Genomic DNA, 12,297 nt, shown 5'->3' on the forward strand with positions numbered 1-12,297 from the left:
TTGGGGGGGGGGGCAGAGCTTTGTGACGTCATATTTGAGGGGGGTCTGACTTTTGTCCAAAATCGCGTGACGTTATTTATGGACGGCCTCTTATTGAGACGAAGTGCAGGTTTCCTGGGCAATGGGTATAACATTGTGATTCGTATTGTAGAGTTGAACAGTTCAACGCTGAGAATAGATTGAACAGCACATACAAAGATGTGACATTGCATGTACAAGAGCTTAGCCTTGTGAAATGTTTGTTTCGTTGCGTCTCAGACCAAGGACTCTATACGGTTGGGAAACTGTGGCCAACCACACGGTCGCACTATTGGTGATGGATAGGAACGATGGCAGAACGGTTAGCCAGAGGAAAGAATGTGTTTGAGAGAGGACGACCATCACGGATATGGAGTGATGAGATGAACTCGCGTGCAGGAGTGAGATGGTACGTGGCATCGTAAGACCACGAGGTATTGTTGACGCTTCAGGGAGACATTCAACCAGCGGTGGACAGACCATAGCTCAGACAATCCATACGAGTCCAAAAATAAGACGACCATGTAAGTAATTACTTTATTTCCGGCAACACATTTCTCGTGCAGAAGTAATATTTGAGCTCCGGTAACAAAGGCTCGGGAGGACCGCAGTTACGGTTACAGTGTTCAAAGGATGTTGTGGTCTCATGCACAGGAGTGCCTGTTGGTGGCGCCTCTAGGGGGCAGCACTGAAAGCCTGTGGAGGGGGGATGAGAGTCTGAGAATCTCCAATTTTCCACGTGGGGATTTCTCTTGGCACTGGTTAAATACTCAAACAAATGGCCAAGGCAGGACCCATAGTTAAAAAAAAACTGGTTTTGGAGACTCGGTGGTGCTATATACTGTATTTGTGTTGTGAGGCCCTATTATAGCTCACATTTCATCACGACAATCATCATCATCAACCATGGTCACTCCACTCCTGCACAAAAGCCTCCCAGGCCACCGCCAACCATCGTGATTCAACAATGCAACAACCTACGCATAAGATGAATCCATCACTCCATCTCCCCCGTGGACGTATTTTTGGATGAACAGTATTCCATTCCTTGACTTTCACTCCATCAATATGTTTAGCCATTGGCAATGATCCCATCTAAAGCGACATTTTACATTAAATTAAAATTCCATATAAAATGTTGTAATTATAGAAAGAATATTAATCAACATGTTCTGGAAATGATCCCAGGTAAATGAAGTAATAATATACAGTAAGTCTGTTGTATATGCGCTTTAATTGATCATACTAATATTATAGTACTATGATATACTATGATATAGTACTAGTTTACTTGAAACATTTTAATCATAGCATCATGATGGCATTGTCATGTCAGTTTTTATGATCCACGTTTGTGACGACACATTTGCAATGATATTTGACAAATAAGCCGTTGGCATACCACATAATCCCATTCATTCAAAAAAACATGCTGTTTCATAATCCCATTCTCTGCACGAGGTTTAGTCTAACAGGCAAATTCAAGCCAACTGGTAGGTCTGCTGAATGGAATATCCACACAATGAGAGAGCCCAAACCGCACGCTAGCGTTTGGGAATGCATTCAAACTTTTCAAACGCATGTCAGTGAGTCCAACACCCAACATCACCTCCGACCTTTGCCTTCACCAAGCTTATGTTGTACTCTCTCTCTCTCTGTCTGTAAACCTAAATATTTCCCTGAGAAGGCCAGTTTGTTGACATGGCATGGGGGAGACCTTCATCCAGCAGTAGTTTTTCGAAGGGATGCAACGTCACGTGCTGTTTTTTTCAACGTTGTAAATATTGTTATAGACTGACAGTAATCATAGTCATTCATAATTAAATAAAGATGGCTGTGTAAAGTCAAGGCGTAAGATACATGAGCAAAACAAAAGTAATGTACAGCAAGTGCGCTCAACAAAGATATTTGCTTAAGGGGCACAACTGCGAAACAAATCGGACCGTCTTTGCCGAGGGGCTACCCGAGCTAACTTAATTACTGAAGGTGGACCGAGATACCAAAGTGATTAAAGCAGCGAGCTTCAGCAGCGTGGAGTGCTGATGATAAACTTAACCTGATCGTTATGTTCCAGTGCGGGTACTATTAATCGCAGTACTGCAAATAACTGTAAGGTGAATCATCGTGCTACTGCAGTGTATACCTAACGAACATTGTAATTGTACGAGTTTACTGCACTTTTAGTAGTTACAGCCCTATCTATCTATAGCTACCCATCTATCCACTGGTGGATGCAAGCCTTCCCACGCTGTGTTGCGCATGGGATGGGATGGATTATTTGACCATACTTCCCCGCGCTGGTCAGTGCGGGTTGATGATGGGCCTAGATTATAATTTACCGTTAATTTTAGCCGTGACTAGGAATGGAACTTAGGTGCCTGGCCTCAGCCCCGTGTGATAATCACTGTGCCACCACTCCACCCCAATACTATGCAGAATTATTTTTTTAATGTCATCAGGGTGAATGTAGGACATGACTTGATTGAATGAGAAGTCCGCTCACTGCCGTGTTGTATCTTAAAATACAGATTCCCTCCATCACCACTGTAGGCGTAATATAATGTTGCGGCAAGCGCTGTTAGCGAGCACCTATTAAGGCCAACACGGCACACAATGGGGGTGGGTGTCCAGCATCATGCCCGGCCGCCTTTGTCCCCCTGTGTTGATGTTTGCACCCCGCAAGCAGGTACTGTACTCCTTCGAGGCTGAGTCGATCTAGGAGGAGGCGGAGGAGCTGCTCAGATTACCGTGACCGATGTTGGCCGTGAGCGGGGAAATGGAACTCGTGTGTGGTTCTCACACACACACACTGTGTGGTACACACACACACTGCGTGGTTCACGCACACACACACGTGCGCGGTCCACACACAGTGTGGTTCTCACACACACACACCACGTGTGTGGTTCTCACACACACACACCACGTGTGTGGTTCTCACACACACACACCACGTGTGTGGTTCACACACACACACACACGTGTGTGGTTCACACACACACACATTGTGTGGTTTACACACACACACTGCGTGGTTCTAACGCACACACACACTGTGCCACACGGTGACATTGGTATTCCAAGTCCTGCCTCTGCGCCTCTCGCCGCGACGTGCGGATGGATGTCTCTGACTCTCACTCACGCACAGCGGCAGATGCGCTTGCTGGCTCGTGCACCAGGCTCCGCTACATTACACGTAACACACGGGCATTTTTTGTTGTTGGTTGCGTTTATTCTACAGCACGTGGCTTAATTTCTCGTGGAATGTTTTGCTTCCCGTGCGGTGAAATACTTTTCCGGAGCTCAGCCCCGGGCGGACTTGCTCCGGTTAAAATCACAAGCCCCAGATTGTCAGCACCCCATCCGCTGGCCCTGACAAACTCCGAAGTGTTTGTTGGTGTTGTGCCCGATTTTTTTTTTTAAACCCCCTCTTGCGTCGCGGGAGAATCGGGCGAGATGTGTGCTCGCCTCTTCAAAAAAAAAACGATCCATCCCGCGCACTCCGATGCAGACACGGGGCTCGAATGCAGAATGTCAGTTCCCCGCGGGAGGATTCGAACATCGCGCTACAGATGTTGCCTCTCGAAAGCGGCATGACTCGAAACATATTTGTCACAGCCATTGAGTCTCACGCTGTGGTGTCCTTGATATATTAAAAACTGTGCGACTGGATTGGCGGGCGCTCAGGGTAGAGAGTGGTGATGCCATGGGCGAGCCCACTGCGCTGTATGTTATTATTCACCAAACCGATGCTGGGTAGGTGACCCCACTGGTACTCGCTCGGGTGGTTAAGTATGGGGGGGGGTGAGATGACAGCCCCCCAGTGCAATGATGAACTCGGCATGAGCGAAACCTGCATCCGGCAAGTGGCCTGCGAAATATATTACAGCTCACGCGTTAATTACTCAACATTTAATACTGGTAAGTATCACAGCACAAAACAATACGTCTAATCACTTGGGGTCGTGGATAGTTGTACTAAACATTTTTTTATAAATCGCCGTGCTGTGTTGACATATGGAGCGGTGTACACTGAGAGACGTGCAGCGTGACGCTTCTCCGTGTGATGAGTTGGGAAACAGCAGCAGCAGCAGTAGTCTCAGCGTCTCTGCGAGAATGGCAATTGTGGTCGATACTGTGTCGGTCCACTGCCGTCGTGTAAAGGCGTGCACGACCGAGACTCCGGCGGGCTCGTATATAGGCTACTGTATGCCGTAGTGCCCCTCCATCCCTTCCCGGCTCCCTCCTGCTTTGTATAATTAACACGCAGTGGCAATCAATAAGGCACAAGGCACGCGAGCCGCGTACGATGAGCGCACATTATTTTTTTGACACACGCACGCACGCACTGCAATTGCGCACATATACATGCACAATGTTTGCATACAGAACGACACAATTGATGCTCACACACACACACACAACCGTGTAGTTATTAAATCACGTATGTAGATTGTGTGTGTCTGTGTGTTCTTAAGACGCTGTGGGGAAAAAAAATTATCGGGCTCCGGAGCGCAGCGCACCGTGAGATACGTCCTCCATCACAATGGCTCCTCGTCTCATCCAGCACGGTCTCCTCCCTCCAATGGATGCACAATGCGGCTCTCAGATCCCTCCCTCCCTCCCTCCGCCCGAGCCTGGCTCCTCCTGCTGTGGTGGTGGTGGGGCAGTGATTCCCTCATTCCTCCCAACCCCCCCCCCTCTTTCGCCCCATCGCCCATCCGTCCCATCCAAGCCACTGCCCCCGCCTCCATCCCCTTGTCTCTCCCTCCCCACCCACCCACACACGGCACGCCAGCCAGCCAGCCACAGCTCCCACCCACCCACCCGACAAGCCATCCCGCCCGCCCCGAGCTTATCTCAAGTGCGGCGGCTCGTTTCTAGCGGAGTTCAGTGCGGGACGGGGCGTGCATCCCGCACCGAGTTGCGTGGCCCACGTCGGGAATTGGTCCCATGCAACGCCGCGACTTAGAGCATCGTCGTCGTCGTTGTTATCATCGCCAGATACCCACTGTGCGGTGTGTGTGTGTGGGCATCGAGATAAACACAATCAGCCGCAATGGGTCAGTAAGGTTTCATTGAATTGTTAAAGCGCAAGAAGATTTCGTCCGAGCGCTTTGCGGCGAGGGGGCGGTGGAGTGACTTGGGATAAAGCGCTCGCTCTGATCGTCGAGAAGGAAGGAAGAAGGGAAGGAAGGAAGGAAGAAGGGAAGGACTGACAGAAGCACGAGACAGAGAGACGTGAGCTCGTACAACTGAACGCACGGCAAACAGGAGCGAGGCGCTTGCGCGGTAGTGGGTGGGTGGGGGGGTTGCCTGAAGCTCATCGCATCTCATCCTGCACCGCTCTTCGCCACAGCGCCTCAGTCTCTGCTACTCGCCTTCCCGGCTCGGTGTTTCTGCTCTCCGAGGGGTAAGTTGTGCGGATAGACGCGTGCCAAACATCTGCCTCCAATTGATGCGCTCGCGGCTGGTGATGCAGCCGACGTTCTGGATGTTCCGAGACAATTGTCCCTATCCGCTGTGCGCGTGTGTGTGTGTGCGTTTGCGCACCTTAAGGTGCACCTAGCCTGGCACAAGCGCCGTGAATGACGTCTTCGCCACTTAGTGGCGGACGGCGGTTGTTGTTGTTTTGCTCCGTGATGGAGAGTTGTGTGTGTGGGGTTTTTTTCTTTAAGCTTCGTGCCAACCCATGCTGTGAAATCCGACTGTCAATCCGAATGCTTGTCTATGCATAAGTGACTGGGTGCCAGTTTGTGTGGCATTGCTTGTTGTTGTGTGTGCGCGTTAACAAATCTCCTTCTTTAGATTTGCGTGTTTGTGCCTTCTGATGATGTTTGTGTGCGCGTGTGTGCATACGCATGGGTAGGTGTGCGTGTGTATGTAGGGGAGCGGTAGTGTGGCGGTTAGCGCGCAGCGCTACGAACCTGGCGACAATGAGTTAAATTCCCACTCACTGCCAACACCAAGTGACGATTATCGGAACCGGTGCTGGGCCTCCTCTAGGTCGACTCAGCCTCAAACGAGTACCCGGTGCGATGTGTAAACATCGCCACTAGGGGAGACAAAGGCGGTCGGGCGTGGTGCTGGCCACCCCACCCCGTTGTGTGGCGTGCCGGCCTCTCATAAGCGCTCGCCAACAGCACTTGCCCCAACAGTCTGTTAAGGCTATCCGGGGGATCTTTGTTTATGAATGTTCTGTGTTCACTGTATTTAAATACCCCTGCGTCCGTTCGCAGTGTTGTATGTGAGGAGCCTGCAAACATCCATGGGCGGCGTAGCTGCCTTTGGGGGTCCAAATAATGGGCTGTTCTCATGATTTGTTCTCTGCATGAGCTGCTCTTCGTCAGAGTCGGCAAAGTGAGAAGCGATTGAAATAAGAGATGGGTTAAAAATAAATTGCAATCATTGATTAATGAGGCAAAAAAAACAATCTGAGCAATTTCTCCATCATCGTATACAATATCGCCGGCATTTGAAATGGTAATTTACGTTATTTCAAATCGAGGCAATCATTTCTCCCCAAGTTTTTTTTTTGTTACACTAAATTCTGACGGCGTGCTACGCTGCATACTAAAAGCTTTCAATTGAATTGAGTAAACAGCCCAAATACGCCATTTAACAGCAAATCAATATCGTTTTGCACCTGAAGTCATTTTTATTCAACAACAACAAGAAAACCCACCCCTGAAAATGTTTAGTTGACAGCTAATTAATCAATTTTGCGGTCTTATAGAACAAATGTGTGAAATCTAGGATGACATTTGGAAACTGTCCACGTGTGATATGAGTGAATCCATCAGGCGCACACCTCAATGAGATCCTCGGTCTCAGAGTTCATGGCTTGAAAACCACCTCGGGTCAAGTTAGAATGCCCACGTGCATAATTATGCTTCACAATCGCCACGGGTTATCAATTACATCTTCACGACAAGTATACGTGGGTATGTGTGTGTACACTCTTCACCTGGGCTTGTTGGTGTACAGTAAGCAAGTAAGTCGTAATGGCCACAGGGTGTGCACCCACCGTGTGAGATGTGATCGTGTTGACAATAATTGTTTGAGCCCTCTTTATTGTTTGACACGATTATAAGGTCCGCATTACACGGGCACTTAAATTGTACAGCCCTTTTATAAGTGGGATAATTGGCGTGGGTATGGGTGGGACTTAATTTAAAATCCCAAAATCACCAAATGCAACGATTCATAATTTGATGTGACGACTTTTAATCCGTATTATACCTATTTAATTTTAATTACGCTGTTTAAGCTTGACACAACAAAACTACTAAACTGTGCTGGCTCCCAGCGGAGGACCATTATTTTGTCGAGAAGTTCAAAGAAAAACAATAAAATCTTAAAACATAAAATTGCTCGATAATAAACGCCAGTTACTTCACCTAGTTCCACAGAAAACAAACAAAACCGTGATCGTCACACATTCATGTTGGAAGCAATGCCCCACAGAGAGCGGCGGATACAATTAGGACAAGCTTGGGTCCCACGTGATTCATGAAAAATCAACGTTATTAGCTTTCAGTAGATTATTACCGTGTTTGAATCTGCCCTAGTGGCAACGAAGGTAAAGGCAGTCGGTTCACACGTGGGCTGCGTAAGCCCCCGAGATTAATCCCTGCAGGATATCAGCAAAACCACAGCAAAGATTCATGTCGGAGGAGGAGATAAGGCGTGGAAGGCGTCTGTTCCCCACACGTTTTACTAGGGCATTGCCTAGCGGCGCACGATGCGAGTATCCGATCGTGTCCTCTATCTCTCCAGCCCATGGCATGGCAGCTGTGCGTTGAATGCAAAGGCACATTGTGTTGCCAAATCTGGCAAATGTAACGTGGACATGCAAATAAACAAACAAACAAACGCACCATCTAGAATAAAGACTACAACGAAACAAAAACGACAACTGAATTGCGGTGTAGTCGTGCAACTGACCTATCAGTGAGTTAAGTGAATTACAGCCAAGAATTCTTTGGGACAATTCAGCACGTTTTCTTATAACGCAATGAAGGTGTGTGCTCTGCACCATGTGCCCAGGTAACCGTGGAGGAGGTGATCCTCTTGAGTAGCAGTTGATCTTTCGATTTAAAGCTTTCGTGACTGTAGGGATTCATCTTCTTGGTTCTTTCGGTAAAGTCACGTAGAAGGAAAATAATAAAATAATAAAAATAAAACATAATAAAATAATTCTCACGACGTTTCGGCCACAACGCAAGCAGCCGTCTTCAGGTGGAGAACAGGTCTGTCAAGTAGACAGAGTGTGCATGTGACTGTCTACTTGACAGACCTGTTCTCCACCTGAAGACGGCTGCTTGCGTTGTGGCCGAAACGTCGTGATAATTATTTTATTATGTTTTGTTTTTATTATTTTATTATTTTCCTTCTACGTGACTTTACCGAAAGAACCAAGAATATAGCAGTTGATCGTAAAATGTGATTGGGAAGAGACATGGTGGTTTGAGGAAAGCTGTAGATATTTTTGTATCACCTCAATATAGGAATCAAACTGGGTCGGTCTGGATACTGAGTCCAGCCGTGCTCGCCTTCTCGTCCAAGTCGGCTCGACAATTTAATTGAGCCAGTGAAATAAGTCATATATTTCCCTTCAAAGAGCACGGCAGCTGGCTGTGTTGTGGCGGACACATTTTCCGAACTGCAATCGGAAAGGGGAATGGGTTAAAATACACAATCTCACATCTCTGGCATTAAATTACATTTACGCTGAGTGTGCATGTGACTCTGGGCGAATGGGTTACTGATGCTTGTCCGATTGGACTTTGCGTGGCACGGGACGAGAACGCATCACGATGAGCCGCTCGCGAAGTGGGCGAATAAATACTGAATAGCGTTGGCCATTAGTGTATCGGCCTGCTAAGAGGGCCGGTCTTTGGGCAGATAAATAGTGGATGGGGCTGTCGACAGAAATCCGTCAGCTTGCCTAAACGCCCACCGGTGGGTCGAGGCGTCCCGGCGAGTCCCGTTCTCCGTGAGCAGCAGGTCCTCGCTCGAATTGCACGCCCACCTTGCAACCCGCTCAACTTCGTAGCCGCTAATTACGAGGCTGGCTTCGCTTAATTGGTACCCAATTAATGCATTTGATGTGCACATTTCCGAGGGCGACATGAAAGTGTAAGGCGAGGGAAATGCATCTGCGGCGCGCGCGAAAAATGTGGGTCGCGGGTTTAACGCGTTGGGAAATCATTCATCGTGCATCATTTGTGCGCATGCGGTTATACACATGGCATGTTTGCGCCGCATAATTCGAGCTATTCTGTGTGCCCTGATAGAGCAAAGCCTGTGCCATATTGCGGTATGTGGTGTTCCAGCAGGAGGGCGTTCATGTGGACATCTAATGTAACAAACAAGGCTCAACAACAGGGGCCAATGGGTTTTATTTCTTTGTAAGTGTAGCGACTGGTGCATCACCCGTTGTGTTGAGGCTACGGTGTAGCCGGTAGCGCAGCGACACGCGGTCCAGCAGCCGTCTGAGTTGCGTTTGTTGGCGCTTGCGTTATGATGTGGGGGGGGGGGCACGCGTGCGAGTGCTACACTGTGCGTCGTGAGACCTGGCCTCGGACACGCCGGGCTCACGGTTGTGTTTGGACGGTCGCGACTTACAAACCAAAAAAAGGGCTTTGGTATTTATTAGCCAGCGGCCAAACGGGCGCTGCCCACTCACGGGCAATGGATAGGCAAGCGAGTGAGCATCATCCACTGCTGCGCGTCCGAGTTAAATATTGAACCTGCGTTCTCTGACCCTGGCGGCAGAGGCTGATTTTCGCAGGACGTTGAAGTCCACCCTGTTCTCGTCTGTCCAGAATGGGTTGGCGTGAGCTGTAGCCGACCCACACTTTGCCCCACCGAAAAGTGATATCCCCCCACCGCCCCCGATTGGATTGTTGCAGTATTACGGTTTGGCCATGAGGGGGCAGGGGAAGAGAGGCAACACGAACACGTTTCCACTCCATTAAGAAGGAACTGAACACAGCTGGGCACTTGTGAGACGGTTACTTTGGAGGTCAGATGTCTGAGCTTATATATATATGTTATAAAGGTAGCCGTAAATGGGAATTTTGTGAAAAGTTTCATCTCAGAGCAATGCTTGCAGAATGATGTTGCTGACATTTTGCTAAATTGTGATTCACGACTTTGATTCCTTACAACTACGACAACAAATAACGAAACAAATATTAAAATAGAGAAGTCAATGCTAAAACACGAGGCGTGATTAGTATGCCGCTACTTAAACGTATGCAATGCGTGCACATGTTTCACTCGAAACAATTCCTCGCAGTTTGTATTGGCTCATACTCTCACCGCGTGTGCACAAACATCGGGAAATTGGCAGCGTCATCGGGATTCCATACGTCGGGGGGGGGGGGACAGTTCTGCTGTTCTTCAAATCTGTGGTTGATTTTACACTTCAGTCCAGTGGGCCGCTTCTTTTTTTCTCTCGTGAGGAACTTTCATGTCCTCTGAAGCACGTCGATCTGGTGGCATAATGTATGCCGTGAGATCAAAAGTAATGAATATAATAATATAATGTAAAGCTCTTCAGAGGAAGGGGATGTTTTCTTTATACTTCAGATTTATATCTAAAGTACTTTTCTAAAAGCCTCCCACCCAGTTCGTCGTGTTTTTGCTTTGTTCGTGCTTTCTCTGCTTGACATTTAGGGTTTTTCAGAGCAGTTGTTTATGACCAGTTTTTTTTCAAATCTCTTTCCTCCAAGATCCATATGTGTCTGAATAGCTTGGCGATGTGGCCGGCCATGATGAAAAAAATATTTATTAAGACACAAAAAACGTTTGGAAACGAATGCATGTGTAAATAATTCATATGCCATATATAACCATATGGGATATTGCATCACAGATATATATATATTTTTCCCTGTGGACAAAACCAGCATAACAAAAAAACAGTTCCAGCCAGTAAAGTAATTTCCTTGCTGTCTGCGGCTAACATCTGTTGTGCACATGGATATGGGTTTAAATATTTGTTTGAAATCACACATAAATAAACTAATGCATTCATTCATTCAATAATTCATTTCGAGTCAAGAATTGCTTTTGATAAATATGGGATGCCCAACAGTGCCGGGTGGCTCATGACTTCAGTTTGCAACACAACAAACAGTACCTCTGGTTTTCAAGTTTCCAGCGTCACATACAGTCAGATTAATGTATGATTGGAGTGTGAAGGCAACGCATGATAATCATAATAATAATGCTGCTCCCTCACAAAATGTGAGCCTCAAGATCATTTGTTCTGGAAAACTGTGTGGGCTCAAAGATGCCTACTCTTAGTTTCGGAGGCAACACAAGCCTCCGAAACGGCGTGATTTTTATTGTTTTATTTTTATTAATTTTAATTTAATTTTTTACCTACGTGACTTTACCGAAAGAACTAAGAGTAGGAATCCTTGCAGTCACGAAAGCTTCAAATCTAGAATCAAAGATGCCTGTCTGTCTGATGGCGAATGCTGATGAGGAGGTTACTGGCATAGCGTTCCAGTTTCTCAATCCACTTCCACGCGGCATCGCCTGACCGTGGAAAAGCAGCGGTACCGTCTGTTGCCTCCTCCAGCTGAAGCCCAAGAGCAGACACCGTTCCCAAATATGATGCCTCCCACCTCACACCGATCTCTCAATGTACACAGTGTATGCGATAGGATGTCATAATCGTCACTGGCCGTGAGCTATCCACTGCTTGGATGAAGGTCTCGCCAAGCCGTTGCCATCTCTCGCAGCCCTGCGATGCAACGATTCATTTGGTACCCGTACAGGATGCGGTGTCGTCGCTTCATCTCATCGGTGGGCGTGATCACGGGATTGTTCCCTGCTAGCAGCAGCCACCGAACATCGCCCCTTCTAGCGACGCGTCCTGCCCAGGCCCACTCAATACGACGTCTCAAACCTGTGTTGGCTCCCTAATGAACGTGTTCCTCCTCCTGAGTCGAATTGCCAGCAATTTTGGTCTATTTTCTCTGCAAATGTCCATGTTTCTGAGCCACATGTCATCGCATGTATCCATAATGTATAATAATACATGCATTTTTTTTGACAAACGATTCACCATGCATTGGCACAGCAGTATATAAAACAACACGAATATAAATATAATCGAATGTCCGTGGCCTTATCCGAATCTTATGGGTACCATGTCACTTCTGTTACAGACATCGCAAATTCTCATGTACTCATGTTTGAATGTGCCTGTTTGTCTATGTGGCTGGCTGAACGGTCTATTTGCTGGCTGACTGCACA

The 12,297-nt window shown here is 47.6% G+C and overlaps 1 protein-coding gene across 2 annotated transcripts in view; it reads left to right on the forward strand.

Annotated features, from left to right (window-relative positions):
* Positions 1 to 4,841: 4,841 nt before the first annotated feature.
* LOC144727579 (cadherin-7-like) overlaps positions 4,842 to 12,297 on the forward strand; it is a 131,707-nt gene continuing 124,251 nt past the window's right edge. For both annotated transcript variants that reach the window (XM_078606473.1, XM_078606474.1), the window contains exon 1: positions 4,842 to 5,431. The gene's annotated coding sequence lies outside the window, so the exon portion shown is untranslated. The remainder of the gene's footprint in view (positions 5,432 to 12,297) is intronic.

The sequence above is a fragment of the Lampetra planeri genome, chromosome 26 (genome assembly GCF_965212315.1).
Source record: "Lampetra planeri chromosome 26, kcLamPlan1.2.h2, whole genome shotgun sequence".
In the NCBI taxonomy this organism is placed as follows: domain Eukaryota; kingdom Metazoa; phylum Chordata; class Hyperoartia; order Petromyzontiformes; family Petromyzontidae; genus Lampetra; species Lampetra planeri.